The following is an 8308-nucleotide window of genomic DNA, read 5'->3' as shown; positions in this document are numbered from 1 at the left end:
ACCGTGATGATGAAGGTATGTCCTTCATGACCTTCGTCCGAAGATCGTTATATCCTAAGGGAAATAATGCTTCGAAGGACGAAGGACTTTAACATCTAACGTTTTGTGTTGCCTTGTTCTTGATTCATAGCATTTGAGAACAAGTACCCAACAGCTATTGCTTTATATGGTTTTGGGATAATATTTCATTACATCCATGTTCCAATTATTCTGTTATGTTATTTATGTTCATGATAAGATCATTATGTTAATTGGAACATGGAGCGACCACCCGGGAAAACAGTGCTACCACAAGGGTTTAATGGGACGCTGTTGGGACCATGCTTCATCGCCGAAGGTCCTGAAGGAAGAAACACCTTCGGCAAAACCTGTTTATACGTGACACCGAAACTACCGCTCATGAAGCTTCGATATTATAGCGTATCTGAAGATGAAGGATAGAACCGACTTAAAGATGGAATGACTTTTTAGTCCATGAGGGTCTGAGTCATAATTGTAATCTCTTGTAAGGGGTATGATTGTAATTTCTTACAGGTTGTGTCCTGTGCCTATAAATAGTGAACAGTACTCCTTTACTGTTCATGGAATCCTGTAACTGCTAACGCATTACTCTGGAATTATTGTTTTCTGCCAAGGCAAAGGTATAAATGTAAATAAACATCATGTTTTAATATGCCAATTTATATTATAAAATAAGTAAAAGACGTTATTTATTCTTGGTGTTCTTTAACGTTTTATATTTTATATTTCATTTCACATTATTTTATCTCTGAACATGAAGGTAGGACCTTCGTGATTTATCATCCATAACCTTCGTCCGAAGCTCATTAAATCCTCAGGGAAATAATGCTTCAGCGGACGAAGAGTTTTAACATTTAACATTCTATGTTGCCTTGTTCTTGATTCATAGCATTTGAGAACAAGTCCCTAACATTGGCGCCCACCTTCGGTGAACTCACTTCCACTTTTTGAGACGATGGCTTCGTTCAAAAATCAAGCTGGAACTGCTTCGGCTCCGAAGCTGATCCTCCCAATAACAGGCGGTTCATGTTCAGAGCCGGCTAACAAGAAACAGAAGAAGGAGGCATAGAGAAGAGTACAACATGTAGGGGTACAAGGACCCTTCATCAAGTCAAGATGGTCTCACATTCCAATTACCTTCTCTCAAGAAGATCTTCAGCTCAAGGATTACCCACACAATGATGCCATGGTTATCTCTTGTGTGATCAAAGGATTTCTGGTCCACAATGTTTTGGTTGATACAGGCAGTGCAGCGGATATTATATTTGCTAAGGCCTTCAGACAAATGCAAGAGCCCGAAGACAAGATTCATGATGCTACGCACCCTCTTTGTAGCTTCGGAGGAAGGCAGATTGTAGCACTTGGTAAGATTATCATGCCAGTGACCTTCGGATTCGTCAACAATACAAGGACTGAGCAAGTTGTGTGTTGGGGCGAAGGCAAAGACGCCACCCTTCGCTCGAGGCCTTCGCTGATAACCGCTGGTCAGACAGAGACAGAACAGGCAGGGACACCCTTCGCTCGATTCGGCACCAGACGAAGACCGGCGACGAAGTCATCCCGCAGTGCGGCCTCGTTCAGCTCTGAGGCCCACGTGTGATCTGGCCCATTGTAACGGGCCCTGCGTGGCCGCCTTTGTGTTACGGGCCTAATCTGTAAAGGCATGCTTGTAATTACAGCTTGTAACCCTGCTTTATGGGAATATTCTGGGGATAAACTAGGTGTCTGAGGGCACATGCGTCCTTAACACAAGGCGCTGGGCACTCAGATACCTATAAATACCCCCGCACAGTGCCCGTGAGAGGCTAGATTAACAGAGCTATTGCCCCCGAGCACATAACCCTGTCGTCGCCACTGTTCACCCCTGTTGGCCTCCTTGCTGCTGAGAGCAAGTTCCAACATTTGGCGCCCACCGTTCGTGCTACGACAAAACCACCCGCGATGGCACCCAAGAGAGCTAACCCGAAGGCTGACGAGGCTGCGAAGGCAGCACTGCTTGCCGCAAGAAAGGGCAAGGCCCTCGCCCTCACCCAATCCACCCACCAAGAGCCACTGAAGACAATATTCCCCGCACCTGCGAAGACGACACCTTCCGCACCTGCGGGCCCGAAGGACAATCGCAGCCGCCCCCAGGCTTCGCCCCACTGGAGGGCGCGGATCTTACCGAGGACGGCGAGGTCCTCGGCGTCTCAACAGAAGAACAGTTACAGCTGCGCGCCCTGCGCCTCAAGAACCGCAATCTCCAGAGGCAGAAAGAGATACTGGAGGCCAAGCGCCAGCGTGTGTCCGCACTAGCCAAGGTGCGGCAAATGATACGCGACGAGGAGCAGAAGGCCCAAGACCTCGAGCGCGAGATCGCGCTGATGCAGCGCGAAGGCCACCTCGGTCTACAGCAAGAGCCACCCCTCCAGCAGCGCGCACAACCGGAAGACACGCGCGAAGGCCACCTCGGCCTGCAGCATGGCCCACCCCTGCAACACCGGGCGCAGCCGGAGAACCCGCGTTTCCCCCAGCATGACTACGCCTTCCAGCACGGCGCGCCATTCCAAGGGGTCAACTACCTCGACGAGCGAAGTCCCCTGGCGCCACACCTGCAAGTGACGCCTTGGCCAGCTAACTTCCGAGCAGGGGCATATCCCAAGTACAACGGCAGCACCGACCCGGCGCAATACATAATGAGTTATCAAGTCGCCGTTGCCCACCGCTCAGGGGAACCTTAAGTTCGCCTTCGTAGCCGTCGAATACTTCACCAAATGGATTGAAGCGAGGGCTGTTTCCACAATCACATCAAAGACTGCCCAAAAATTCTTCTGGCAGAACATTGTTTGCCGCTTCGGAGTACCGTCCGAGCTAACAGTTGACAACGGCAAGCAGTTCGACAGCCAAGATTTCAAGGATTTTTGCTTCTCCATCGGCACCAAGCTTGCCTTCGCTTCAGTCTATCATCCGCAGTCCAACGGGGTCGTGGAGCGTGCCAATGGGAAAATCTTCACAGCTGTCAAGAAGATGCTCCTCGACGAAAAGGGCAGATGGACCGATTTATTACCGGAGGCAGTCTGGGCGCTAAACACAACTGAGTGCAGGGCGACCGGGTTCACTCCTTTCCGCCTTCTATACGGATCGGAGGCAATGACCCCGCAAGAAATAAAGCATGGGTCCCCGCGTACAGTTCCGTTAGCCGTTCCCGACGTGGACGAGCCAACTTCAAAAGATCTCATTGACGGAGACTGGGTCTTCGCCCTACAGGCCCTAAACAAATACCAAGCCCAGACCAAAGCATGGCGCGACCACGCAGTCATCCCGAGGGAGTTCAGCGAGGGGGACCTCGTACTCGTCCGAACAGCTCGGACGGAGTCCAAGGGCAAGTTGGAGCCCAAGTGGGAGGGACCCTTCATAGTCAAGACAAAAGCTTCCCCCAGCGCTTACAGGCTCACAACGCCAAATGGCGAGGACCTGGAGCACTCCTGGAACATCGACAACCTTCGCAAATTTTTTGTTTGACCCATTTAGGGCTGATTTCGCCCTTGTAATTCGCCGCAAACAATCTTGTACCGGCCCGCACTCTTTTCCTCCCGGGGGGTGAGGTTTTTAACGAGGCGGAGCCATGTAATATATGTGAGAAAAATCCCCCGCAAAAACATGTGTCGAAAAAAGACCGCGACAACGGTCTTCGGCATTCGACCAATTCGAAGTCACCGCGAGGCTACGCGCTAGCCACCCTCGCGTGCGACAAGTCCGCGCAGAAGTCGCCTAAGGGTGCAGCCGGACTAGCACAACAAGTGCGGAAAAAAAATCCGATGTCTATCGCGAAGACTATCCACGCAGAAGTCGCCTAAGGGTGCAGCCGGTCTAAGCACAACAAGTGCGAAAAAATCCGATGTCTATCGCGAAGACTATCCGCGCAGAAGTCGCCTAAGGGTGCAGCCGGACTAAGCACAACAAGTGCGAAAAAATCCGATGTCTATCGCGAAGACTATCCGCGTAGAAGTCACCTAAGGGTGCAGCCGGTCTAAGCACAACAAGTGCGAAAAAATCCGATGTCTATCGCGAAGACTATCCGCGCAGAAGTCGCCTAAGGGTGCAGCCGGACTAAGCACAACAAGTGCGAAAAAATCCGATGTCTATTGCGAAGACTATCCGCGCAGAAGTCGCCTAAGGGTGCAGCCGGACTAAGCACAACAAGTGCGAAAAAAATCCGATGTCTATCGCGAAGACTATCCGCGCAGAAGTCGCCTAAGGGTGCAGCCGGACCAGCACAACAAGTGCAAGAAAACCCGAAGTCTATCACAAAGACTCCGCACAGAAGCCGCCTAAGTGCGCAGCTGAACTGGTACAACAAAAGCAGAAACGACAGCATCAAACCGTCCGCGCTAAGACCGACTATAATCACACCAGCACAGCATAGCCAACCATACCAGACAAAGTACACAACGCCCTCGCAGGCACAGGCACGCGAGGGCACACAACTTCATCTTACAAGTCTTTACACATATACAAGCGAGGGCGCCACACTCTACATCGGCTCAACCTTAGGAATAATTCCCATCTCCCTATAATTAAATAACATTATTCTAAGCTCCTCACCCGCAAAAAGACTTCGCAGTTCCCCCTCCCCTGTGCCCGCGGCGGCCGGTAAAGACAACAGCTCCTGCCGACCAGCCCTACTCACGCGAAGCCGAGCCCTTTCCTCCGCACTAACCCTACGCTTTGCAACCGCCCTTCGTCGTCGGCGCCCGGTGCAAGGACCTGGCACGTCTGGCGCACCCGCGGCGTGTGGCGAAGCCTCCGCCGCAGCTACGTCCAAGGCCGCAAAATAATCCAAGTCCTCCTCCGACGACTCCTCAGTCCACTCAACCGAGCTCCTAGAGTCAGTAAAATCAAAAAACTCAGATACAGACCCACCATATTCATTCCCACCTTCCGCGGTCGAAGCCGCCAAAAACTCAGTAGTAGCGGTTGCGTGCGCAGGCCCAAAATCTTGAACCTGTGCAGCAACCAAAATTCAGCACAACACCCAAAAATTCCCCAACCCTAAACACCTACTACGCCACCTGCGAAGGCCCTGACGCTGCGGGCGCCTCCGCCGTTGGCTCCGCCGCTGCCTCCGCCGTTGTTTCCGCCGCCACCGCCGCGGGATCTTCAGCACTCGGCACAGCAGCTGCGGGGGCATCAGGGGCGCCTTCGGCCACCTTCGGGGGCAGGTCTTCGCCGGCCACAGCGGATGTGGGGGCAGCCGTCGCGGTCGCTGCGGTCTCCGGGGTTGGCTCCAGGGCGACCCCAGTCACAGCCTCCGCGAGGGTCGGCTCCGGGTCTGGCAGCGCGCTGTTCAGAGCCCCGAAGTCGTCCACCCGCTCGCCGCGCTCTGCCTAGGACAAGACACACAGATTCAGCAAACACACGCACAGCCCGCATACAGCAAACGCCAAACAAACAAAAACGTTACCTGAGCCCTCGCAGTCTCGGCCCGCTCCCTGACCACCTCACGACCGTACAGACCCCACATCCGGTCATAAAGGGCCCCGGCGGATTCCTTCACTACGGGGTCTTCGACCTTATAGATATCTCGCTCAAAATCTTCATCCGCCTGGTCGAAGGCCTCGAAGTGCCGGCACCCTTCGCGGGAGAGCGCGTTCATCGCCCCCTCGCAGGTGACCAGGGAGGCGTACGACATCAACCCCCCCGCGACGGCTGGAAGTTCCAGCAGCTCCTCCTGCACCCACTGCAGACAGCGAAGGCCGGGCTCTCGGTCCGGCACCTCGAAGTCACCGGTCCGCGCACCCAGCTCAAGATATGTATCCATAAGCTGCGTGCGCGTCCGTTCGGCCTCCGCATGCATCGCGGCCTCGGCCTCCTTCGCGCGGCTCTCCAGGGCGGTGAGCCGCTCTTGCAGATGTTCGGCGAGCTCCTTGGCAAGATTGCCCTCCGCCCGCGCCAGCTTGGCCTTCGCCTGCGCAGCCTGCCCCTTGGCGACGGCCTCGTTGGCTTCCCTCCTCTCCGCCGCCAGTTGGCGCCGGAGGTCAGCCTTCTCCCTCTCCAGGTCGGCCACCCTGTCCGTCAGCTTACGGCACTTGCTGTCGGAGGCCGACTTCTCACGAACAGCGTCAGCATGTTGTGTCCAAAGTCTCTCGACTTCGGCAGACACAGCTGCCGTGAGTGCCCCCGACGCAGTACGGCTGGCGAAGTCAGCCACCTGCAGAGCCGCGACGCAGTACGTAAGGCCGTTGCCCCAAAAGAGGTGGGGGAGAGAGTATAACTCAGCGGACATGACTCAGCGCCTCCGTCGCCTGACTCAGCGCCTCCGTCACTCCCTTCAGCCGGCGGGTCGCTGCGCCCGCCTCGTCCCTGACCACAGCGAGGGCCGACACCTCGCCTCCGGCGTCAAGGGCCTCGCCCCTCGCCTTCGGCACTATGGCCGCCGTCGCGATCTCCGCGCCAGGCGCAACCATAGCGAGCTGGCCCTCGTCCGACCCTGCAACGCATCTTCGAATTAAAAATATATATATATAATAATAATAATAATAATAATAATAGGCCAACGACTTACCACCAAGATAGTCGTCTACAGTAATATCGGTGCCGAAGTCGGCAACGCGCTTGCCCGACAACGGCAACGCTCGGGCCGCCTTCGAAGCCTCCGCCACTCCGCTGGCCGGCGGCACCACCTTCGTTGACTTGGAGCCTCCGGCGCCCGCCGTTGCCTCCGGCGCCTTGCTAGGTGCAGAGGCGCCCGCCTTCGCGGCCTGCGGCGGCTTGCCTCCGCCGGAGGCCGTAGCCTTCGCAGCCCCCCGCTGCCTCTTCGGCCTAGCTTCATGCAGCCTGACAGCCGCCTGGCGTTTTTGCGCCGCACCTTGGCGATCCTTGTCCATCACTGCCCACACAACAGCACCGATATTCCGCCCGTAAGGAAAAACTCTCCACTGACGAACCATACGAGATGTAAAACAGTCCTCGCCAGCCGCGCAGGGGATAGGAACATTCCTAGGCCAGCAACCCCCGGTAACCCTCAGCATCCGAGCCGAAGTCTCCCGGAGCTCGGGCGAAGACATCCTTTCCCCCGGGGCCGCACATGTCCTCATTAACTCTCTAGCAAAACTATCAGACACCCCAAGTCCTCCCATCGCAGTACCTAATTTTCTCTTTTTTGAGGAAGGGGCGGCCGCCAGCGCAGGGTCGCCTCCAGTCTCCACCGCCGGTTTCTTCCCACGGCGGTCCACTTCGTCTTGACCAGGATAGCTGTCGTACGGCAATTGATTTAATTCGAAGACCCTGTTCAAACGGTCATTTGACCCGCGGATATCAAAGCTGCGCTGGCCTTCCGTCCTCGGCACGTAACGCCCCACGAGCCGCACCGCCCCGTCCTCCGCATCGCGCACAAAGGCGGTCGGGTCGCGGTTTCGCAGATTCAGTGCGAAGGCAGGGCTTCGCACCACCCTTCCTTCGTGAAAAGGCATCTGGCGAGGGCACACTTCGCCCAGCGCCCAGCCGTGCGCCAAGGGCCACACCCCATACGCCACAAACTCTTCAACTAAATCACGCCCACTGCTCTGACCGGCGGCGCACCGAAGGGCCCCCTCGTCTGCATCTTCCTCTGCCACTTCAAAAGGCGGATACGCAGAGTAATAATGAGAGCACATCTCAGACACAGGGAGTCCCTTATGGTCTTCGACAGTACCCTCCGCAACGTAAAACCAAAATTCATTCCAATTGCCCCACTTGTTGCGGGCGCACGGAACCAACTCCACTACTTGCATTGTGGTCTTGCCGGTCTTCGGCATGAATGTGCATGACCCGAACTGGGCAACTTCGTCCCCAATCATCCTCTTCTGCCAATGCAAACAATAATACTTCGCAAAAACTTCAACCGACGGCTGTCCGCCGTACGAAGTCGTCGCCCAGACATACTTCGCCAGTGCCACCACGGCATTCGGTGTCAACTGATGTATTTGAACGTTGAATCTACGCAGGACTTCGCCAACAAACCGGTGTGCAGGCAAGCGGAGACCGGCGGCGAAGAACGCCTCGAAAACGACCAATTCACCCTCCGGCTCGGGGACTTCCTTCGTCCCCGGAGCACGAGCAACTCCGCCGCCAAAGTAGCCCAATCGCTGCATATCTTCAACGCGGGCTGACGTCATCCGTGACACACCAAAATCAACAGAGTCGCCGGCGCGCAACTCCTCCACCATCAAGCTACTCAACGTCTCCTCAGACGAGGCGGCGGCCGGCGGCGTAGTAGCAGCGGAAGAAGAGGAAGACGGCATTGCTACGTACCGTCGGCGGCGGCGGG

This window comes from Zea mays, chromosome 1, assembly GCF_902167145.1.
Source record: "Zea mays cultivar B73 chromosome 1, Zm-B73-REFERENCE-NAM-5.0, whole genome shotgun sequence".
NCBI lineage: Eukaryota > Viridiplantae > Streptophyta > Magnoliopsida > Poales > Poaceae > Zea > Zea mays.
This window is presented reverse-complemented; position numbering follows the sequence as displayed.